Source organism: Heterocephalus glaber, unplaced genomic scaffold (genome assembly GCF_053883595.1).
Source record: "Heterocephalus glaber isolate CG9 unplaced genomic scaffold, H.glaber_assembly_v1.0 deba00000937, whole genome shotgun sequence".
Lineage (NCBI taxonomy): Eukaryota > Metazoa > Chordata > Mammalia > Rodentia > Bathyergidae > Heterocephalus > Heterocephalus glaber.
The window spans coordinates 13649886-13675673 of NW_028258173.1; the positions used below are offsets into that span (position 1 = coordinate 13649886).

Sequence of the window (25788 nt, forward strand, 5' to 3'; positions counted from 1 at the left end):
TTTTAAGAGAGGCTGGGGTCCACACTTTTACAAATCAGATAAACTGGTAAATAAATAACTTGACTACTAGTTTCACTTTGTCTCCTCAGATAACCAAGCACAATTATATCAAAGTATCATTTCTGTTAGAAATAGTTATGAGAAAGTGTCTTTTAAAAAAGATAAATGTGGTGTTTCTGACTTAGACAAAACCAAAGCAGCCTTAAGAAACTGGAGTGAGAGAGCAGGAGTTATGTTAGATTGAGCAAGAGGTTTCGTCTTCTCATCTTTTTTCCATTATTATTTTCACTAGTGTGCTCTTTCAGGAATGCCTCAGTGTGTTCTTTATAAAACTGATGCCCAGATCTTTTTAAAAACACATCAAACCAACAAAGGTCAAATAAAGAGCAGGTGGATTTTGTTCTTTCAGTTGAAGGCATTTCTTTAATATTAAATATGTATCAAAATCTAGAAACATATTCTAATGATGTTTGAAAGGAATCCATGCTACAGAATAAAAAGACAAAGAAAAAAGCTCTCCACAAGCAGTGGTGGCGGCGGGGAGGGGCACTGTGGGAAGCCCACTGGGGCAGCTTTTTTCTTTACTTCAATGGCAGAGAAAATTTACTATTTAAAACTAGATAAAATATGTCCTAAACATTATCATTCTTCATATTTACTGGCCCACAAGGTAAAACACATTATGGTGAAATTTTCAACTGCCTCATTTATAAGTGAAGACAAACAAGAAGCATGCCTTTTCTTATTCAGATAGAATTCTAGAAGATTTGTTTTTGTTTTATTTCCAGCCATCAGAAGCTGCTATCAGAAGAATCTTTCCATGTAGCTGGAGTGCCCAAGTTGGTAACTTAGGACTCTATAGCAATTTCATTCCTTCTCTTTATCTTGCACATGTATTTAAAACAAACGGCAGCAGAAAGTCTAAGATTTGGGGATAAGGATACTGTTTTATCTTGCATTACTCTAACCTTTTTTTCCCTAGCTTTCAAAAAAATCTTTTTTCCCTCTCCTTCCTCTTGATGAATTAATCTTTCTTTCTCTTGGCCTTAGGAAGAGTTTAAATACCAGACAGATGACCCCAAGTTCCGTACCAAGAGTGGCTTATATCATCTTTGTCATGTCCAGTGATCTTGGAAATATGAATTGCTGTATTGTGAATTAGGCTAATATATACTTTAAATGGCCTTAAGGCAAAGTAAGTGTTTGAAGGAATGGAAACTTTGAGAAGAATTGTCTGAGATTTTTCATTTAGTCTACACGTGGTATAGCTTGACTTACTTTGGGGATCACATATGGTACCTGTAGGAAGTGTGTGTGGGTGGGGAAGGAGGGTGGCCAGAGTGGCTGGATAAGGACCAGGTGTGAAGTACGGAAGCGTGGCTGGTCTTAGCCATAGAGGCCTATAAAGTACATCTTGGGCTTTGGGAACACCCCCTGCTTCTTAATTTAAACTATTTTGAGCCAGTGGGGTGGCAGAGACTGGTGGGTGGTCAGGTGAGAAACTCCTAGGGTGGGGGCGTTGCCTGAAGGAGGTCCACCCCACACAGGCACAGAGCTGAACACCTGCATTTGGTGCCGCTGTGTCCCTTCTTGCCTCTCCTAACCAATGCTGAACACCTGAGTACCAGAAGTAGGTGAGGCCCTGTGCAGAACACAAAAGGAGACTTATGCTCTGTCTTCAGGGAATTCAGTTTCACTGGGAAACAAAATCAACCCACAATCATTATTTATGTACTTATGGGGAAATAGTTTAAGTATAATAGAAATTCTAGGGGAAGAAAATGAGCTTTGGGGCTGGTGCTGTTTGGGAGATCAGTAGCAAGAGGTTGAGTCTTGAGCTATGTTCCCAAAAGTAGGCTGCAGTTGGATGGTGAAAGAAAACTCTGGGTGACAGAAAAGGCATGCGCCTAGGCCCAAATGAGCGTGGCAGGTATGGGCACTGAGAACCCATTCAGCTGGGGTCCTGATGGGAGACAACAGGGATGCTTAGAAATAATCCTCCATGGCTGATTAGTCCAGACCGAAGAGAATCTTGCAAGTCCAGTGAAGTCAGGTAGAGGGAACAATACTATGATAGTGCAATTTTAGGAAGATTACTGAGAGGCAGCTAAGAAGAGACCATTCATCCAAACCCAAGGTGATTATTAGGACTTGCTATGGTTAGATGTCCCCTCAAAGCCTCATGTAGTCATAGGTGGGGCTTTTTCAGAGGTGGCTGAATCTAGAGTGTGAGGTTGAGTCATATTGCAATGCTAGGATTAAGGGTGGGTGGTTACTAAATCAGTCTACTGATTGGTTTGGCACTGTCCTAATCCCAGTAGCCTAGATAAAATATAAAGGATAGAAAGAACTGTGGGCATCCCTTGCTTGCTTTGCTATCTTCTGCCCACCTCAAACTGTTTCTCTTCTGCAATGCCTATCTGCCATGCCACCCTGTCGAGTATGGAGCCAGCTGAGTATGGACTGAAACCTCTACAAACTGTGAGCTAAGTAAACCTTTCCCCTTTTTACTTTGGGTGTCGGGTATTTTGTCTCAGCAATGAGAGAAAAGTAACAAGACAAGACTCAACAAAGATGACAGTGAGAGGGAGAAGAGGAATAAAACACTAAAATGACATTTTGGAGATAGAAATAACATAACTTGGTGATAAAATGATTCTAAAGCATGACTAGTTCTGAGGGCAGAGTCCAAGACAATATCAAGGTTTCTAGCAGAGTCTTCTTAAGCCTGCTTAGACTGTCAAGGACTTGATGGTCCCATGGAACCATCTTGACACCTTTGGCTTCTTGGTTCCTATCTGTCTTTTGTCAGCTTGGGCTACTATAACAAAATAGGTGTCTTTGTGCTGTATCTTCACATGGCAGAGAGAGCACAAGATTTCTCTTACATCTCTCCTTGTAAGGACACTAATCTTACCAAGAACCTCTATCCTCATGACCTAACTACATCTCCCAATACTTCACATTGTAGGTTTGGGATGTGTTGAATCCCTATATGTTGAACAGAAACTTGGCATGGGGGGAACAGGAACTTCCATTTCCATGCTATAGATTTTTTCACCCCCAGTCTGTTTGTTCTACTGGTCTCCTTTTTATTTGCAAGCCCAGCCCTACCAAGCTGCTGAGAAAATGCAAGTAAGGACAGGAGGTACATTAAATAGCCTTACCCAGCATCTGGAAACAACTGGATTTTTCTTACCATGTAATATCTGATATCTAGAGACCTCAGGACCCACATGCCAGCTTGCTTCATTAGCCAAGTCCATATGAATAAACTTCTGCTTTCTCTCTGGGGACTGTTCCAGGTCCCTGGTAGAATCAGAGCTCAGGGCCAATGAAATATGAATCTAGGACTTCTGCAGGAGCTGTTGTAGAAGGGAATTTTCTCTTTTCTGCTGATTTAAACCTGGAAACACAGGTTTCAAAACTGACAGCAGTCATTTTGAAACCATGAGGGGGATATCTTGCAGTGAATGGAGCCAATAAAAGGCAACGGGATTAAAATATGGAGAGAGAAAGACCTGGCTTTGCCACATAATTGGAGCTAGAGGATTGAGCTTCCTTCTAAGCCAACGCTATTCCTCAGTTCGAAGAACCCAAAATTTCTCCTTATTGTTTAAACCAGTTTAAGTTTCAATGAGTTAATTTTAATGGTTGCTTGACTGGAGCCGAGATTCTCAGCCAAGGGCCTAGACTCTGCACACTATGAGCTGGTCCAACCAATCCCCCAGTGAGGTAATGAGGGCCACTCAACAGAACTCTGCCACATTCTACTGACTGAACTGCAGTACTCTGATTCCGAAAACCTTCTCAAGCCCCAACCAGCTTCCACATCTCCCAGTGCCTTGCCTACTCACCACTTACCCGCATTATATCACTGGTCACTCAAAACCTTCCATTTTCCTAGTTAATAAGTTTCTTTGTGCTGTCTCTTGCTGACTTAACCTAGACTTTGTACAATAAAATCTTTTTAAAAAATTGTTTTCTTTTTTCTTTTAATGTACTATAAGTAGATACAGTGAACCCTCAAGTTACAACCAGCCTGACATATGAACAACTTGGGTTATAACTGAAATTTCAGTTCTAATTTATAAACAAAGCCTTGAGTTATGACCCAAATGTCAGCTGCTTGTGCTTCCAGATGGTCTCAGATTCAGATTTAACCCTTAGAGTTCTGGAAGGAACATTACAACATCTTTTCCTATATGGGGTTAACTGAGAAATCCTGGGCCAATGTCTCTCTAAGGACACTGAGATCTGCCTATATACAGGAGAGAGACTTTGAAGGCTGTGTAGAAGAGCATGACCCTTAAATTGACCCTGTGGTTGATGACACTGTTACTCTAGCAGAGTCCACGGGCTGGCAGGTAGCCAGTAGTGATGTTGAGAAACTGGTGGAGGAACACTCAGAGGAACTGTCTACAGAGAAACTTCAGCAGCTTGTAGCTGAGCAACAGAGAATGGCAGCTGAGGAGCTTTCTGAAGAAGATGGAGAGTATCACCAATCAGTGCAGCAAAGTTCTTCTGGAATAAAAGAAATCCTGAAAAAATGGACAGAGCTACAAACATTTGTAGAGAAGACCCACCCAGATAGAGAAAAAGCCAATCATTGCAGTCACTTGTTTAATGACAAAGTCACATCATACTACAGAACAGTGTTAAAAAAAGGACAGAAATAGACAACCTTAGACCAGTTTTTAGTTCTGAAAAGGTTGAGACCTAGTACAGACTCTCCCAAGGAGAGAAAGGACACCAGAGAGCCAGATTCCTGATGTGCTTATGGAAGGGGATTCTCCTTCCAAACAATAGCTACCTTCCATTTCATCCTCCCTGCAAGCCAAAGACGTCAACTTGAATGGTGAGTACAATATGAAATTGTTGTTTCTGGTAAACTAGGCACATTTTATAACTTTTTGGTGAATACACTAGGAAAATTACTGGTGTTTCTGGTAAATTACACACATTGTAGAACACTTTTTTATTATGAAAAAGTTAGCTAAGGGGTTCTCTGGGAGGTTTGGAATGTATTATGGGTATTTCCATTATTTCTTATGGAAAAAATAGTCTTGATTTACAACCAACTTGAGTTACAACCAGCCCTTGTGAACAAATTGAGTTCACAAGTCCACTGTATTAATAAAGAAAATATAAAAACACTTGCATGAAAAAATAAAATTTCCTAACAAAATAATTAGAGAATAATAATGGCAAATACACTGTGTATCATGATCTTAAAAGAATATATTTTCAGTTGCTAATCTATCACCTCATCTCCTAAGAAAACTATACCTTTTTTGCATAAAACATTTTAATTGTTAACAAAAAATCTGACGGTATTATTTTGAACAATTTCTTCCTATTTCACAATATTATTATATATTTTGATCTTTATTTATGTTTTCAGTTTCTCACACTGGAGAGATAATGTGATATATACACATGTGTCCGATTTATTTCACTTAACAGTATGGTCTCAGGATGCATCCATTTACTTAGAAATGTATCAAGTTTATCTTTTTTCTCACATCTTTTTTATCCATTTGGGCTGTTTCCCACATTTAGCTATTACAAACTGTGCTGCTATAAACATGGGTGTGCATACATTGCTGTGGTATGATGCTTTTAATTCTTTTGGGAAGATACCTAGAAGGGAGATAGCTGGGTCAGATGGGACCTCTAGTCCTAGTTTTTTGAGGAAATGCTACACTGATCTCCACAGTGGTTGTATCAGGCTATACTTCCACCAACAGTGGAGAATAAAATCTTACACTTCTGGGTGTTTTGGGACAATCCCAACTCTAGGCGCCTCTACCACCTGCTTGCTTCATCTGAAGGCTATCTTTTGCTGTTGCAGAAAGTAAACAACTATTTTGATAGGGTCAACTGGAAATTCAAGCTATTTAACCTCAGTGGAATTTCTCCACTCATGGCAAACCTTTGATTAGCCTTTATTTTACATTGTGCAGGGCCCCTCTCGCACAGCCTATCTGAGAACCCTACATACTCAGAGCCCAATGGCCTCTGTGCTTGGTGAAGCATTTGGCAATATCTAGGGAGCACCGCAGAAAATAACTTTATGGAAAGACAAAGAGTTTAGCTATTTGCTGTATGTCTTAATTGATGCAAGCCATCAAAGTAATAATTTCAGAGAACTAGGTATAAATCAATAAAATAAATAAATGGAAGTGATTAAAGGACAGAGCCACTTTAAAGTGAGGGTTGCTCAATCTCCTGAAAACAAAACCAAACTACTCTGCAAAAGAAATTAAATAGTTTGCTTTTGTTTTTCCTAAAGAGCACTAATAAATAATGGGTAGTTCAACTTTATAAAGAAAAGGGTACTTCACATTTGCGCTTTCATAAGTGAGGCCATATTCTTTCCAAATTATGATACTCTGGCAAGGCATATGCAAGGTACTTTGGCTTCTTCCTACTTTTCTCCCATTTTTTTCAGATTTTATATGAATGAAACAATGAGTAATGCCTTCTCGTTGGATCCTTCAGGATATTATTTAAACACTGGCATCTGGTCTAAGGGAAATTTAATGCTAAGTCAGAGGAGTATTTGAAAAATAGTTTACATCTGGTTTTGTGCTACCCATCCCTGGAAGGACACAGTGAAAATGGAGGAAATGAGCACATGGCTGGCTTGGGGCTGTGGAGCTCTGGGGCTGGTCCCTTTGCTGTAATGCACACCGCAGTGGTCCCTTTTATAAAGAGAGGGATTAGTGCCACCTTCTTTGTAGCAATGTCATGACCTCTATAATGCTTCTTAAATTGAAGACAATGATGGACCCACCAAGCCTTAACACATGATTTAAATCTGATATGACAGTACTTAAACCCAGAAATCCAGAGGGCTAATGGTTGAACAAGCTTGGGAAAATGTCCAGGGAACCAAATGTTGAAGCCCAAGGAATTACAGAGTAATCACAACCTCAGGGCAATGGGGTGGGGGATGAAATGACATTTTCTGAGTTGGCGTCTGTTATAGGACTGACTTCAACTGTGGTTTCACTATAATGTTCTAGAAAGCCCTCCCCCCCAAAAAAACCCATCACAACTTACATTCCTTTCACTTTATTTCTATAATTTATTATATTAAGGATATGAGTTTTAAAAACATTCCTATATACACACATGCCCATTGAGATGAATCTCATAAAGGCTAAAAGTCAGCCGCAACAATATTTAGGGTAGTCACTGATTTTAGGTCCAGGCACGTTTTGAGTTTTTCTCATTCAGTTGGACAAAAAGGACATGTGATCAAGACCAGTGCATAATGTCTGCATACTGGGGAAACTTAATTTGCAGAACCATGAAGAACAACTACACAATGGCCCAGGATACCCCATAAGTGCTATTGTAGAGAGACTCACTTCATTCCAATGGACTAAAAGCTGGTGACAAAGTAAATTTTTTTTTTTTTTGCTTGTAAACAATTCATGCATTAGAAACATCTACGCCTTGTTCTCTGACTAACCCCAGGACCCTCCAGGTACACGGAGCTGTTCAATACAAAGCTAAAACTTGGGCGCTAAGTCAGGAACTTTCCACCCACATCCAAGGGCCCTTATTACCCCAGCAACTTGTATTTCAGCATTTTTCTTTTCATAACTCAGATCCCCCACCTGGAAAATCCTCTGTTTGTAGTTAAGTACTAAATGTCTATGTAATTCGTAACCACAAAGTCAGAGAAAGCAGAGAAAACCCTAAAAACCACCTAAATACACATGGCTTTTGGGAAGCAACATTCCTGGGATTATACAAGCTGAAAAGGAATAAAGGTGCTCTCTGACAACAAGTTAGATGTACTTTCCCTTCTTTCCTGGAGTGGTTGGTATAAGATGATTTTCCCTTCCTTTCTGTTTCTGTTAAAATTTAGATGGTTATTATTCTCTCAACTCAGTGTTACTGATTCACTGTAAGAGTTCATACTAACTTTTTAGCCAAAGAGAGTTCTTTCTGACTGCCAGGCCGGCACCACCCAAAACTGTCAAGTGATGCCTTTCTTTAGTACCTCTGGCCTCGCCTTTCGCTGTTCTTCGCTCCACTTGAAGAATCATGCCCTTCTTCCCATCCTGTTCCAGAAGCCCAATATTCTCACATTTTGCTCTCCGCTCTCTCCTAGCAAATTCTCTTTTGGTAAACCCTCTGACATGCAACCATTTCAAAGGTTAACTTTCACTAGAAAAATAATTGAATTATTTTAAATAATTGAAAAATAAAGTTCTGGTCCCTGATAAATGATATTCTGTACCCATAATTTTACTGTTCACCAACAGTCAGGGGAAACATTTTAGGGGAAAGTTAGCTGGCTCTTCCTTTTCTTTTCACTGAAATCATATTATGTACCAATTTGGTTTTGCCTGTGGTAAGACTAACTCTATTGCTGCTGCCTATTATTACTGACTCATTTCTTTCTTCTTTCAAAAAGATGTTATGATACTGAACTCAAAGTGTTAGATCTACTCTGAAAACTAGATTTAGTGGCTAGGAATTTTCTCCTAAAGATTGCTTGGTTTTACACATGAGAGCTGACATGCCAGATTGAGATGGATGTGTCAGCACGCTGGTATCAATGCAGGCCCTGCATGTGACAAATTGATCTGGACTAAGAATAAAAATTTGGGGATCATTGCAATGAATGAGAGCTGAAGCCAGAGAGGACAGATGGTATCATTGAGGGAGAGAGAATGTATAGCTGGAAGAGGTAGGGGATAAAGACCAGAAAACAGAGCTTATTTACTATAAGGGGCAGGACAAAGACCAGAAATCAATAAGATATATAGATAGATAGATAGAATATATATAGAATATAGATAGATAGAATTTCCTAACAGGCAAGATTTCAACTCAGTGTTGGGTCCATTACTATCTATATATTATGATAAGTTACAATTTTTAAAAAACCTCATAATTGAAAGTTTCAGGAGGTTCCTACTTGCTGGCAATACTTTTAAACACACAAATGCAAATCTTTTTATTACTATTTGTCACCTGTTTGAAAACTAGGTACCAAAAAGTGCCACTTTTAAAGCACTTCTTGAGTTCTCCATGGTTCACTGTAACTCCACCTTTTCTCAGACTCAGATACTCCTAAATGTCACATTTCACCAAGTGGACGCAACAATAACTAACCAACATAATTTTCACACATGTTATGATCAATTTTTGGCAAGCTTTACTAAAAAGGTCAGTATATGGCTAAGCAAAAATTTAGCTACTTAAGAAATTAAAGAAAACTAAGTAAACAGTATACTAGAAGTATAAATCTGATTGTTGGCCAACTCAAGGTCCAAACACTTATGGGATACAGTATTTGTATACTCACTGATGGAGGAGTTGATGCTTACTGTGTGCAAAGTAGCACTGTGTGGGTGCTGTAGTGACACTGGAGTACAGGCTCAATGCAAATGACTGGGAGATCAACTCACATTACTGTCCTTTAAAGAATAACCTACCATTCTACCTAAGTATATAAAGATCATGTAATAAAATATAGTATATACAGACTGCATACTAGTCTTTCTAAAGGGAAATGCATTTCTCAGATGTCCATCGGGTTGTCTGGCTGAGGAGGGGGTGGATAAAACAGTGTGCAGCTGGCTGCAAAGGGAAATACTCTAAGCAGGCAGCAAAAGGAAAACAGGAGTCAGCAGGCTAGGAATCTGAAGGTCAGCCCACAGGTGACACTGCAGAAAAGAGATCCCTAACTACAGAGTCCAAGAGCCCCAGAGGGAAAAAGGGGAGGAAATGTGAAAAGGCAATAAGAGGATAAGTACCCTTGGGCCCTACACAGGGGAATTCTACACCTTGGAGGTGAGGATCTTATACAATGTCTAAGAATTCCCATGATTAGTACAAGAGGAGGGGACCAGGAAGTAACTATGTGACCAATGAAAGGATAAGGTAGAAGGGAACGATGCTTCTATCTTGCATGTGCAGGAGGATGCTGAAGCTTTCTTTGTCTCTAGTTAGTACAGGTGCCCTGTTCCAACTGGAGGCGAACTGTTTCTCACCCATGTGGGGAAAGTTGACTTACTATATTATTTGCCTTCAAAGAAATCTTAACATAGCAGAAATGAGAAAAAAAATGTCTACCAGTAATGATGATAAAGGCAATGTTCCTGAGCCCAACAAAAGGCAACTCTCAGAAACCCTCAGAAGGAAAAACACTCCAGTGAAACACAAGCATTCCTGTTTAAGGTGAGTAGCAGACAAGGGCATGTACTGCACTGCTACTACTCATACCGAGCTATAGGCCCAGACTGGGAACTAGGACAAACAGGGATGAAAAACAGAAAGAAAGACATAGACATCTCCATTTAGGAATGATATAATTGGTTATTTAGAAAATTTAAGAAATTAAGTGAAAAATTATTAGAGCAAGTACTGGTACTAGTTCTGGCTAAATATACATGCAAAAATTCTGGATATTTTCCTAGACATCAGCAATATCTGTAGAAAATATAAGTGAAGGGCCGGGGATTTAGCTCAGTGGCAACATGCCTGCCTCACAAGCACAAGGTCTTAAGGTCCTGGTACTGCCAAAAAAAAAAAAAAAAAAAAAAAAAAGAAAATATAAGTGAAGTCCACAGAAGAAAACATAGTGTAATAAAACTGGGAATAAATGTCATAAGAAAATGTACAACACATCCATATGAAAATAAATTTCAATTGTATTGAAAGTCACATGAAATGCAAAGAAAGACATGTAAAGTTCCTGATGGGAAGATTCAATATTGCAAACATGTCAATTATTCTGACACTAATTAATAAATTCAATGTAATCTGAGCCAGACAATCAATGGGATTTAAAAAAATATAAGTATAAGCTTAGAATAAGATTTATATGAAAGAGAGAAAGCTTTCAGAATAACTAAGACAGGGCTAGGGATGTAGATCAGTAGTAGAGTACTTGCCTAGCATACAGAAGGCCCTGGGTTCCATCCTAAGTACCAGAAAAAAAAGACAGTGATGCAAGGAGCCTTCCCCATAGATATTTACTATGCATTAGTACTCTTCTAAAGGTTTTATTTGTAAGAATTGATTTAGTCCTAACTTTATAAGGTGGGTGTTATTAACCCACTTTCATGATATGGAAACTGAGGCAAATTAAGTAATGCAACTTCCTTGAGGTTCTACAGCAAGTAAGTGGAATTGGCAGAGTAAGGACTTAAACCCAGGCAGTATGGATCCAAAATTTGTGCTCTTACGGTAACACTATATATGGCTAGTATTGTCAGAGGAAATGGATGAATATGAAAGAAGAGAAAGACCCAAATGGATCCACACATTGATTATTGGCAAAGGTAGCATTTTCTTGAAATGGGAAAAGTATATCTCTGCCAATAAATATTAGTTTTCTAACAATGCTATAACAAATGACCCCAAATTAGCAGCTTGAAAAAGCACAAGTTTGTCATCTCATAATGCTGTGTGTCAGAGGTTTGATAGGCTCAGCTGGTTCGTCTGCTGTGGGTATCACAGGATCAAGATCAAGGTGTCAGCTGACCTCATCTCTCATGTGGAGGCTCCCTGGAGGATTCATTTCCAAGTTCATCCAGCTTGTTGGGAGGAATTCAGTTCCTTATGGCCACAGGGGTGAGATCTCCCTTTCCTCAATCATTGTCAGCGGGGAGGGAGTCCCTATTAGTCCCTCAGGACTGCCTGCACTCCTCATTATGTTGCCTTCCACCTTTAGAGTGCAATGGTGCTTTCTCAGGCTTGGTTCCTTCTCCTGCTCTCAATCTCTCTGACCCCTCCTCCTGCCCTATCTCTCTTGTCTCCTGCAGCCAGAGAACATTCTGGGGCTTTCAATGGTCAGTGTTTGGATTAGGCCCATCAATGGGATAATCTGGGATAATCTTTTAATGTCACTTACTAATAACTTCAATTACATCTACACATGTTATGTACATACTCACAGACTCTAGGGATTGAGTACCTGCCTCCTTCAGGAGATATTCTATCTACCACAATCCTTATCCCACATAATCTATATAAATGTGAGGTGGATTAAAGAGTTACATATGAGACAAACCTCTTAAAAGTACTATAAAAAAACTAGATAATATATTTCATAATCTTGGGTTAAGGAGAGCCTTTCTAGACAGCTTGTAAGCCAAAAAAAAAAAAAAAAAAGGTAATTATAAAAATTTAAATGTTGAGGGGCCAGGGATTTAGCTCAGTGGTTTTGCCACCTGCTGTGCAAGTGCAAGGACCCAAGTTCGATCCCCGGTAGCAGAAAAAAAAAAAATTAAAAGGTTGAATACAAAATTAAAAAAAAAAAACAGAAAAAAAGTATTTGAAACTTATTTAACTAACAAATTATTAATGGTCAGAATATATTTTTAAGACCTTTATAGAACAAATTAGAAAAATTAAGGGGAAAATTAGCAGTGAATGTGATCAGGCAACTCAGAGAAATGCAAATGATACATTTTCACTTGTAGTAATGAAAATTAAGTAATTCTTTCCCAAGTTTGCTTCAAAATGTTAGAACTAACAATGCAGGGAAGAATTATGGGATCAATCTCCTATAGATGTTAGAGACTAGGAAAACTTGTAAGCCTGGCATTTAGGGAAATTTTTATGTAGTGACCTTTGCCAATTCTAGGGTGGTTAGTGAGAGGCTGAGAAGCTGAGGATCACTCAGAGATATGAATTGCAGTCCCAGGCTCACTAAGGGGGCATGTCTGGTAAAACTCCCACACTTTGGATGTGTTCCAAAGGTTTACATTCTGGGAGGAGAGGAGTGGACTGGAAATAGAAGAGTTCTCTCCAGAAATGAAGTTTAGCTTCAAATTAACTCAATCCTTGAATTAAGCTTATTCAAGATTGCAAGAGTCACTGCCTGCTTACCTAGAAACAATGTAAATTCTGGAAGATATTAATAGCACCCTAGGTCTTAAATCATGTCTATAAATTTTCATATAAAATACATGGCATTCAATCAAAAACAGCCTGAATCAGTAGAAGACAAGGCAGTATAACCAAAAGCCAAGCGGAATAAAAGACAACAAAAAAGACCCCTATCAACTTTAGATAATGGTTAGCAGTCCTAGACTTTAAAATAACCAAGATATATGTTCAACAGAATTAAGAAAATGATTGCAAACTTTGGAACAGAATTAGGAATTTAAAAATAACTAAGTAGAAATTCTAACTCTAGAAAATATAATTATATATAATAAATTCAGTGTGAGTGTAATAGATTAGATACAGTTAAGGAGATAATAAATGAACTAGGAAGGAGGCAAAAAGAAAATATTCAGAATAAACATAGACACAGGGAACAAAATTATAAGGTTTATACATAGTTATAGTTCCAAAACTGAGAACAGAGCGAAAATAAGGCAAAAGTACTATAGAAAATCTAAATGTCATAATCACTAAAGAAAGTACATATATCCATAACTGAAAATCTTCCAACATAGAACATTCTAGGCCCAGATGGCTTCATCTGAATTCTACCAAATATTTTAAAGAAAGAAATAACAGCAACATTACACAAAGTTTTTAGAAAATAATTTTTTGTTTTATGAGGCAAGCCAACTTTCATATCAAAATCTAATGAGAATTACAATAAAAGAAAAGTATAATCTCACTCATAAACACGGAAGCAAAAATACTAAATACTAGTGAACCCAAATCTAACTAAAAATAGGAAAATTTTTAAAATAGGATGCTCTGATCATTTTCTCTTTTTTTGAGACAGGGTTTTGCTATATAGTTAAGGCTGGGTGGGAACTCATTTTGTTCTACCAGTTGGCCTTGAACTTCGGAGATAGTTCTGCCTCAGTCTCTCCAGTGCTGGGATCACAGGTGTGCACCACCACACCCAGTGATCAACTGGATTTTATTTCATTAGCTACAAAAAGAACAAAATTTTTATGACGTAAGGCCAATTTAATATCAGACAGTTGATCTATGAATTTCACTGCATTAGTTGAATAAAGGAAAAAATTCATGATTATCTCTAATGTGAAGGAAAGGTATTTAAGAAAATTCATCCATTTGTGATTTCCAAAGAAGAAAAGACTTAGTAAGAACAGAAAGAAACTTTCTTAATGTGATAAAGAGAATCTATACAAAGCCAATTGTATTTCTATACACCTGCAACACACTGAGAAAATAGATTTTTTAAAATGCCATTTAAAATAGCATCAAAATATGTCAAATACCTAGGAATAATCTAACAGAGATGTAGATGATATCCTCACAGATATCCCAGAAAGTTTAAAACAACCCATTAAAGAATGCTTAAAGGAGACAGATATGCAATATTTATGGACTAGATGACACATTAAAAACTGACAAGCTGAGTCTAAAATTTATATATAAGTGCAAAAGGCAATGAACAACCTACCACTAAACTTTAACAAGGGCAAAGAGTTTTGTTTGGTTTGTTAATCAACATATATCCAGGCTACAAAGCAGGTGCTGAGTGAATATCTGATAAAATGAAGGTTGAAAGTGTCACTTACAAGTTTACAAAGAGAGAACTCTGGGCTGGGCTTTGATCACCACAGCACATTCTGATATAGCACCTCATTTACTTACTTACTTACTTTATTTATTTATTTATTTATTTATTTAGGTACTAGTGATCAAACTCTGGTCCTTGCACTTTCAAGGCAGGTGGCGGAACCACTGAGCTAAATCCCCGGGCCCTTCCTCCCACTTATTAAGTTACATAGAACTTCAGCATCCTACGTGCTGAGAAGAACACTGAATTTGGGATTCTTCAGCCTAGTTTTCTGATTTTTCCCATAGTTTCCTCAGGGGCATTCAAGTAAAATCTGAAGAGAAGGGTAGAACAACAAATTGCTGCTCTGGTCCTGCCGGGGTGCCAGGTCCTCCTTATTGCTTCCGTAAGCACCTGAGCCTGATATATGTGCCCATACTTGGTTACCTATCTGCACTGTTAAAAGCCCCTCACACAAGTTTGCTAGGGTCAGTAACCATCAGGTTGCAAATTCTTTCCTTCCTTCTCAATAGTCAAAGCCTAGAAATCTCCTGCCAGAGTGTTCTCTAACTCCCACGTCTCCCTTTCTTTTCTGAATAAACCTAAGAATCTCACACACAGAGCCAAAAATGAACTTCAAAATCCTTTCTTTTATCACAATACAAAAAGTTCCTAAAGGATAACCCAGTTTTCCATATCATGTCTGAATACTGGAGAGCTGAGTATTACACTATCTGATTCAAAACAGGCCTAACTGTGAAAATTTTAATAATACAAAGTATGCTATATTATTCACTGGTTCTACTTATTTCATTTACTTCAACAAGTTACCCTTTGTATTTACAGTTTTCGGTACCTGACCTATGCTTTTTAAATAAAAATCAACAGGTTATCTACATGGAAAATAGATTCAAATAGCCTTTATAACTTCTGAATTGTTTACTGTATTAAAAATCACTTTCTTTATTTCTAGTTTACTGACATATCTATGCCTTTAAAATATCTCTACTTGGCCATCTATTTGCCAATAATCAATTTCAATTGATTCTACCTCAAAATGGCCCTTTTTCCAAAGAAGAGGAGATCTTTTCTGGCTGGAGCATTGTTAAAAAGAAACTGCAAGTAGCATCTCGGAATGCTTGACGCTCTTTTCTGAACGTGACAAGCACAATAAGTAGTCATCAAACATTTCTCTCTTGTCACCATGCTGACTTACCCCACCCTCTTTTACCATCTCTGTGTTTATCTCTTCTTTCACTTCCTCTTTCCAGCTGTTCACTCAATTCCACAAATTCAGTGCTCAGTAGCTGCCAAAAAAGTAAGCCTTTATAGAATACTGCTCAGGGAGATACTTTCCTTTTCATCTTCCTGGGAGACTTTATTTGATTACCCAGGTTAATGCTTGATAATTCATCTTGCTCATCAATTTAAAAAGGTGGTAGAGAACGCAACTTGGTTTAAAGTTTTTGTTTCTTTTTTGCTATTGTTGTTGTTAATTTTATTGGTATATTAAAGTTTTTGTTTTGGCTTTATTTTGTAAAAGCCTTCATAATTTACTGGTTTGGAGTAAATCATCTGATTTAAACCATTTGGGGATTAAAAATCACCCAATTATAAAAATAATTAAAAAAAAAATTACATAGCCAGGTGTGGTGGCACACTCCTGTTATCCCGGTTCTTTGGGAAGCTGAGGCAACAGGATCACAAGTCTGAGGCCAGACTGGGCAATTTAGGGATTTAGGAAGACCCTGTCTGAAAATAAAGGGCTGGAGCTACAACTCAGTGTGAAGACCTTGGGTTCAATCCCCAGAACAACAACAACAAAGGCTAATATTAAAGCTCAAACAATCTTTAAAAATTAAACCAAAAGACGTAAAAATATATTGCCATATTACTTCATTAGAGAACTAAAAGAGGAGACGCAACCCCTGGGCAGGAACAGCTTGGCTTTGAACTGGTTCAGCCCTAGGTAATCCCAGGGCCCTCCCCCAGTTTTCACTGTCCCCCAGTGTTCACTACGAGGATGGAGAGCTACTTCAACAATGTAGAAAATGCTTTATGGAAAAACAGCTGCAATGATGCAGTGGGTGCTTTGCTGACACTTGGATTTGATATGTCAGCAAAGCACAGGATTAAAAACATCCAACAAGCACATCAGGGATCCCACCTCCTCTCTCCTCCCCAGCACAAGCCAGCCAGTGAATTTAAAAACAAAGGGAATCTCAGGAAAGCAGTGATGAAAGGCAGAGCACATTCACATCAGATGAGTGCTTTTAGTTTTCCTTAAAAATAGTGTGACCATTGTGTAGAATTTTTAGTGAGAGTTTTGGGAACAAATGCTTGACTTGCTTTGCCACTAAAATCTACGAGACTGATTTAAAAGGAACATGTTCATGAGATATGTATTTTAATAAAAATATATTGTCCCTGACATTGTAGTTCAAGTGTCTTTTTCAGAAAACAGAGGCAAGTTTTCAAACTCTCATTGAAAATAAGATGTGGCCAAAATTAAATGTGGTTCTATCCCTCGTAACAACTCAAGACTTAGAATGATACATCATACCAGCTGTCCGGGAACAAATGTATTTTGTTGGCATAGGAACAAAAGAATTAGTCTGAAGTTTGTAAATAAACTGCGGTTATTAAAATTGCGTGAAACAAGCCAGAATAATAACCATTAAACATGAAAAGTCAATAAAAGTCTTTGAATTATATTTCTGTTGCAATTATTATTCCTGTTTTCATAATGTGCTTAGGGATAAAACACAGTTTTAAGTTGTTAGTACTTTTAAATAGATTTCATTGCAGATGAGTTAGCCCACAGCAGCCAAGACTGTGAAGTTTTAAAACCCATTATGGAAAATGGAAATTAAAGGCTTGGAAATCCGTAGAAGACCAATTCTTCCTTTTAACAATTGTCACGATTATTGCTTAATTGATTTTCTGTCTCTACAGCATCACCTTCTTTAAGGCAGCCTGTGACTCCATAGATTTGTTGGTTACCCTTGATGATGACTGAGGTGGTTTAAAGATACGCAGTGGTATCCAATGAAAGCTTTAAATATATTGATTTTGGTTCTCCTAATATCCATGTTACTCCCTGATCACTGGGTAATGTGGGAGGCAAATAAACTCTTTGGGAGTACAAATGATAGTAGCTGTAATAAACAGGAGCTAAGGTATTTCTGGGATATGTCCAACATTACCCAAATGCTACTTATACTAAAAAAAGACTAAATTTTATTCTTAGAACCAAGGAAGCTGGAAAAGAATCAACAGAATGCTCAGTTTATCTGTAGAAAAAATAAAGGATCTTTCTAGTGTCTTTTCTGCTTTGGGTTTTTGAGGGTATCTTGCAAGAGAGACTTGGAAGGAAAGTCTGCTGTTGCAGAGGTGGGCACAAAGGTGGACTGCGTGGGCAGGGTTCTGGTACTTGCCTTCTTGTAGCTTTCCCTGGCCTACAAACCCTTTTGGTGTTATAAGGTATGGGAAGCTATGGGCCACTGAGAAGCCATGAGAAGCTGTGAATGATCCTGCCAGATGAAAATGATAACAGACTATCTCTAGTATCTATTTTTATGAATGTCTAGACAAGAATAGCTTAGAAAAAGCCACTTAGACTATGTGTAGGAGGCTAAATACCAAAGGCCTGTAATCATTACCCAAGTTCAGTGGCTTTTCGAATGGCTTTTGGGAACTTTCATCCTCCAACTTCCTATAGCACGTGATGATATTAATCTCCCCTCCTTCCCCCTTCCTCCTCCCATCCATCTCTCCTTTTTACTTCCCATCAACTCACTGAGAAGCATAAGGGGCATTTATTAGGCTAAATGTTGAGACACAAACATAAATGCTACACAGTCCTAGCTCAGGGTCCCACCTCAGCATACACCATTTCCTGAGGCAGTCTGGTAGGAAAACCAAGGAAGGGCCAAGAAAGTGCTATAAAAGCACATGACAGAGGGGTGGGTTTGGGTAGGGTCATTGAGGACTGAGCTCAAGACAACAAAGCCTTTAGAAAACAACTCAACTCTCCATGTGCTGGTGGATACCACAAAGATGACAGATTCCTTATCTTAAAGAGCATAAAGTCATGGAGAACCCTCTGGTTTTCATGACAGTAAATTCTCCCGGCTCTGCTCTTATCTTCTAGCCTACTACTTTTAAATCCTCTTTGTATCTTCCCTGGCCCTTGGAACTGGCCCTGGCCAATGCCCCTTCCTCTGTCCTTCTGCTGTTCACTGTCACCACTGTCGGCTTCTGATAGGCCTCTTCCTTAAGTTTAGGTTCAGATTTTCAACTATATCTCTCCAAATGAGTGTCCTAATAGCATCCTAGCTGAGACATCCAAGAAATAGTAATACAGGCATCCACTATACACCAGATTAGCAATTCAAACATTTATTATTATTATTATTATTATTATTATTTTTTTTTTTTTTTGGTACCGGGGATTGAACTTGGGATCTTGCACTTGAGAGGCAGGCAGCAGCACCAGAGCTAAATCCCCGGCCCCTCTAGTACTATTTTTGATAAGTATTTTGATAATACTTTCTTTTGCCCTTCACATCTCTGTGTTCAGTGATTTTTTTTTCCTTTCAAGTGAGTCTTCACATTTACCCCTTTTCTTCCTACTCTTATGACATCCAGTTTAAGCCTTCCATATTTCTTTTGTGACTAGTGATGTAAATTTTAGTGCTATAACCTCTGAATGGGTCTCAACAACTCTTGTTTACTAGCTGATTAATCTCTGTAGAGCGTAGCCCCAACCATGAAATACCAGTAAAGTAAGTTGTCTTCAATTAATGACAACTGTTTTAGGAAGAATGATTAAACTTCTTAGCTACTTAACACTGGCCACCAATTGTCCTATTACATACCACAGTGCTTAGTAGGTACTCAGTAACAAAGCATGTTTTTAAATGGACAAAATGAATGAAGCTAACTTTTTAAGTTTTGTTTTCCTTTTTACTAATATTACCCTTTGGCCAAGACATTACTAAATACTCCCTGAGCACTTCTGAGCAAGTTCTGCGTCACGGCCCTTCATTCTGTTTCCTAACTGGAATGTTCTTCCTCTTACTGCCTAGCTCAGAGGTCTCCTCTGCCATGAACAACTATAATTGCACTGCAGCTGCATGCTTTAGAGTTTTTGCACAATTTTTACTCATAGTATGTTTTTTGATGTTCACAAGAGCCCTTTGGGAAGATATTATTATTAACATTTTACTGATTAGGAATCTAATACCTAGAAAGGTTAAGTGACTTCCCTCAAATCATGTGATCAGCAGGGACAAGGGTGGATTTAGAACCAGCAGTGCTTTTCCCACTGGATCATGCTAATTCTTGAATCCTCTCATTTCCTCTCCCTGCTTTTGGATAGGGGTCTCTGAGACAACCTCCACTCCAACCTCAATTCATAAACACACAATGACCACTGAGACTGGCTTTGGTCACTAGATTATCTCCTGAATTAACTGATGTTCTCAGGCCTTAAACTGTGATTGAAATGTTAAAGTGTGACTGGCTTTTAGCTATATAGTGTAGAATAATTCACGGTTACTTGTGCCTACAGAGCTCAGACCTTTAATGGCTGGATACAGCAGACAAGACTCAGAACTAAAAAGATGGCTGCAAAAAGTACTTGTCACAAAACCAGAAGCCCCCGCCCCCAGACAGCCCAAGGAGGTGGGAGCCCATGAGCTTCCCAAGAAAGGCTGCAAAAGTGCTGACCATCTTTGACCATCTGGGAAGGACCTGGCCTCAAGTGCCTCAGGCTCTTGAAACAATTCAGCCCAGGCCAGGCCAGGCCTGGGGTGGTAGGACCCCAGCCACATCCTCAACATCCCCTTGCCCCACTTCCCCCCAACAGGGTCTGGGAAGGTGGAGGACGGCACCAAAGCTTGTGCTCTTTTCGTATCTGGTGACTCTGAGCCTCTGGGCCATTTGGAAGAAAAATAACTGCCTTTAAATCTGTGCCTGGAGTCTACATGTTATACTGCCCTCATCTGCTCTGCTGTACTGTGAACTTCTTGAAGGGAGAAGCTATAACTGGTACAGCTATTGTTTTTTCTCGGTACCTAGCACTGTCTAGTACAATATGTTTGCCAAAGAATAAAATATTTAGTAAAAAAGTATTGAGTCTCCCATGAAATGTTTAGCACTATAAGTTTTTTATTAGGAGATCTTTAAGAACTTTTTTCACTAATTCATTTTAAATAATAAATTATTTAACTGAGAAATTGAGTAACCAATGTCATCAAACATGAAGAAAGTTAAAAGACAACAATGTTTCTATAAAGACCATGGGGTTTTAATGAAACAGCATGCACACATGGCCTGGCATGTGCTCAGTAAGGCTCTACCACTGAGCTACACCCCTAGACCTTTTTTTTTTTTTTTTTTTTAATTTTGAGACAGGGTCTTGCTAAATTGCCCAGGCTGGCCTCAGCCTCCAGAGTAGCTGGGATTATAAGTATGCACAACCACGCCGGGCTTAATGCACTGTCCTTAGCCATGGCAGATCAACAGGAAATCAAAACAATATAAAAGCTATTCATATTTCCAAAATTTAGGGTGGTCATTTTGAAGCAGTGGTAACTGACTGGATCCTGAGCACACTTAACCTCATTGATGACTTAACCCATTCATGATGAGTTCATTAGATGGATGATCAGGGAAGGAGGGCTTGGAGGAAGTAGGTTCTGATGGGCATGACTTTGAAAGGACTATCTTCTCCCTAACCCTTCCTCTCTGCCTTTCTGCTTCCTGACTGCTGGGAGATGAGCACCTTTCCTCTGCCAGGCCCTTCCAATGTGATACTTGAGCCTTGGAGCCAGGTAATCATGGACTGAACCTGTGAGCCAAAATCAACCTTTTTAAGCTGATTGACGTTGGCTATTTGGCTACAGGGATGAGAAAAATGTCTAACATATATGCATGTTAATATCCACATTATATTAGGTTAGAATCTGGCATTGTTGATCATCTTTGTGATAAATACATGCTTTACACAGTATTAAGAATACAAAATAAATATTATTTCTTCTTTGTCTTTTCTATAATTTTTCAGACCAAATTATCTAGTCTTCTTGTGAACAATAAAACATTGTTGGCTCTCCAAAGTGAATTTTAGTTATTTTAGTTATACCCATAACATTTTGATCTAAACCTAAACATGAGTGGTGCATACTATCTATTTTTGTTATTGTTTTTGGTGACAGGGTCTTGCTATGTAGTCCAGGCTGGCCTTGACCTTGGTGGGGATCTTCCTGCCTCAGCCTCCTGAGTGCTGGGATTACAGGCATGCACCACCATGCCTGGCACCATCTATCTAGTTTACAACATGTTTAGCATAATGGAAAATAACATCCTGGGAGGGAGTGGAACATGTACAGTGCTACCTGGGTGTGTCACTAATGTGCTGTATGTCAAAGAGGTCACATCCTTTCCTGGAAGCTCAGTTTCCTTACACAAAGAGGAAGTTTGATCAGAGTTTGGATCTCCTGTCCTTTGCTAAAATTATGGGATTCTTGCTTAGATCCTATCTGGAATTAGAAATTATTAACTTCTGGTATGGATAAAAAAATGGTGATTTTAATCACAATTTATGGATGAAAGGAAAGATCAGAGTTTTGGGAGACTAACTTAGAAAGCTAGTACGTTGGAATTCTGCCTCCTTGTGAATGTGTGTAAGGATCAGAGCTCCCTCTGGACACACTGACGGACACACCTTCTCTGGGGACTCTGCTTGCTGATCTGCCAAGAGGAGCAGACAGAGGAGAGTGATGGCATGGAGGCAAGTGGTGGGCAGCAGGGATACCACCCATCAAGACCTGACGAGAAGCAGCCTTTTGTTTTTAATTAAAAACATAACTTTTAAAATGCCTCATTCATTTTTTGTTTTTGTAGAATCAAAACACAGGAATTTTTCCTAAATGAAAACCAGAAACAGTTCAAACTTTTTTAAACCAGCAAGTTAAAAAAAGCAGCCCAGGAAATTGTTCTTTGTAATTCTGCCAGTTTCAATTTTGATTCTTAATGCAACTAGTATCAGGATAATAATATTTGGTTGAAAACAAAGAGAAGAAAGTTCTGAGTAACTGTTTTGCCCACATTTCAGTTGTTTAATTGGCTGATGTGAGGCTAGCTACTGTTACTGCAGCTGCTTTGACAGACGACAAAAAAGAAAGTAATAATACAGAAATGTCAGCATTTTAGATATCAGTAAGTTCACATATAAGCAGGCCCTAAAAAGTGCCCATGACAGGCTGGATACAGTGATGCATGCCCATAATCCAAGGTATTCAGGAGGCTGAGGCAGCAGGATCAAGTTTGAGGCCACCCTGGGCAACATAGTAAGCCCTAGTATCAAAATAAAAACTTAAAAGGGCCAGGGTTATAGCTTAGTGGTATGGTGCTTGTCTATCTTGTGCAAGAACTCATATTCAATCTCTAGTACTACAATAGAAATAAAGCTGATGACAATAATTCTAATTATTTTTGACTACTTCTTTTAGTATCACAAACTGAAAGGGAAATGTAGGTCAAATTTAGATAAAATAAATTAAATTAAAGATAGTACTTATTAGGAGTTTATTATTTGCTACTCAGTTTTGTTGAAAGAACTGGCATTTTTTCTAGCTATACCCTAGGATTTTGGGGAAAGAACCCAACAGCTCATGGTTGCAAAGATTATGAAATATTCAGCTTTACCCATGGGTATTTCCTGAAATTTCTTTGGTAAACTGTAGCCTAATAGGAGATATCAGGAATTAGAGTGAGAAATATTCTAAAAAGCTATTGTCACTACAAAGATGAAAGCAACTTTGATGATCAAAAAGAAGTCAACAAAAAAAGACTGAAAGTAGTTCCTGAATCCTTCCCTATTGTTCATTTGGGATTTCTTAATTTCCCTACTCTCAATATATTATGGAATTTTCTGTGTGATGTCTTGCCATGAATTAAAGTGATGTCAACAAAGTTTTACCTTAAGTCATATTTTACCACAAACAGGAGAAGCCCCAGTCCTCGAGGGAGCACCATTTCCCGCTTTTAAGAAGCTTTTTCTCTTCTTTTAGTCACAAGTGTCCTCGACAGAGAATGGAGCTCAGCTGAACTTTAGTGATAACGAAACCTGTGCTGCTTTGACCCACAAAACACCACACTCCTGTTTGAGGAGATGTTTTCATCTGGGGCCAAATCCGCTGTGCGTTCATTTCCTCTGGTCCTTGCTTTTCTGCCTGTGGAAGGTCAACAGCATTTGCTGCTATACCAGGCAGGCATTTGTAACAGTGTTTGTTTTCCTGTCATCCTGTCATCCTTAATAAGCTCACTTGCCCTATTACTGCCACAAATTTGTTTTATTAACGAGAAATATAACTTCAAATTGTCATGAAAGGAGTAAAGGTTTGGAATTCAGATAAACTTGGGTCTGATATATCTCTACTACTTACTAGCTGTGTGGTCTTGGATGAGTTATGTAACCACTCTGGGGCTCAGTACTAACCTTGCATGACTGTTGCGAGGATTCAATGAACTAATACGTGTAACATTTCTTGTATAGTGTTTGTCATCTTGTAGGCATTTGATGAAGCAGACTTATTAGTTTTTTTCACCCAGTATTTCTACTTCGCTATTATTGACTGGGTGATACCACCATTATATTGTATATATGCATATATGTGTATGCAAATTATATATGTGTGTGAGACATATTATATAAGGTATATATTACAGAGTAGGAAGGAATTACAGGATGTGAAGTCAATTAGTAAGTTTATTCTAAGTCTCACATCTTTATATAAAAATTAACTAAAAATGGATCATATACTTAAGTGTAAATCATAAAACTATAAAACTTAGAAAAAAGGAGAAAATTTAGAATGTAATGTAAAGCAAAAAGTTCTTTGATTTGATACCAAGAGTATGATCCATAAAAGGAAAAACAGACAAACTGAGTTTCATCAAAATTAAAAGCTTTTGGTCTGTAAGGCTGTTAAAAGAATCAAAATATAAAGCTATAGAATGTGAAAAATATTTGTAAACTGCATAATTCATTAAGTATTAACATTCAGGATCTATCTGGTCTTACTTCTACCATTTTACAGTTTTGGGGACAGAACCCAAGGTCTTCACCCTGAGCTACATCCCTAACCCTTTCAAAAATTTTAAAATTTTGAGACAGGGCCTTGCTAAGTCATTAAACTGCCCAGGATGAACTCGAATTTGAAATCCTCGTGCCTCAGCCTCCCAGAATTCTGGGATTACAGGCATGGAATACCACACCCGGCAGACTTTTGCCATTTTGTATAATCCCCTCCGTGGGAACTTGCTTGTAAACATCTCCAGATATGAAAGAACATTTCAGACCTTCCTTACTAGCCATATTTCAGTGTTTACTCTTCCTAAAAAGTCAAAATGACCTAATCTGATATTTCTGTTCGGAGTTTTACTATAATACAACCAAAATCTAAACATCTGGCAACTCTTATGGTGGGCTCTGTACATAACAGCTCAGTGGCACTTAGAAGAAGGTTAGTGATGCTACACTTGAGGGCTGAGGAAGGGACACCTGTAAAAGGTTTCATTAAGAAACATGTTCTCTATCGACACACTGTTGACTTTTTACTTTAAATTGTCAAAAATTACCACTTGGTATAATTCATTATGACCAGAAGAGCTGAGTAAAAATAATCCTATCATGTGAAAATAAAATAGAACATTGACTATTGTTACAGCCAGATTATTCTGGTTTATGTTACATTTATTTTATTAACAGAATGAAGAAAAAGGAGAGAAAATTTGAATTCAAAAGAAAGTATGATTTATGTCTCTAAGTTAAATAATGCCCATTTATTTTTATTTATTTATTTTTTTTCTGGTACCGGGAATCAAACTCAGGACCTTGAGCATGCCAGGCAGGCACAGCACCACTGAGCTACATCGCTGGCCTTGCCTATTTATTTATTTATTTATTTGGTACTGGGGATCGAACTCGGGTCCTTACGCTTGCAAGGCAGGCAGCAGAACCACTGAGCTAAACATCCGGCCCTTGCCCATTTATTTTTAAATGATGACATAGCAGACGCTGTTGGCTACATTCCCTATATACATTTCTCCTCTAATTTATTCCAGGTTTTCTTCTTTTCTTAACTCCATCACCAGCAGGATACTGATTGGCCTATGTTAGTTTTGGTACTCTAAACTCTCTTGCCAGGGATTGGGCATGCCAAGCTGAGCATGTGCCCTTCTCTGGCCAATGAGATGTGAAAGGAGGTGAGTGTGGTGATTTTAGGAAAGACTTCTTTACTTTT

At 38.4% G+C, this 25788-nt stretch overlaps 1 protein-coding gene across 9 annotated transcripts in view; it reads right to left on the reverse strand.

Moving 5' to 3' along the window:
• Cep112 (centrosomal protein 112) overlaps positions 1–25788 on the reverse strand; it is a 655204-nt gene that overhangs the window by 104087 nt on the left and 525329 nt on the right. The gene's annotated exons all lie outside the window — the stretch shown is intronic.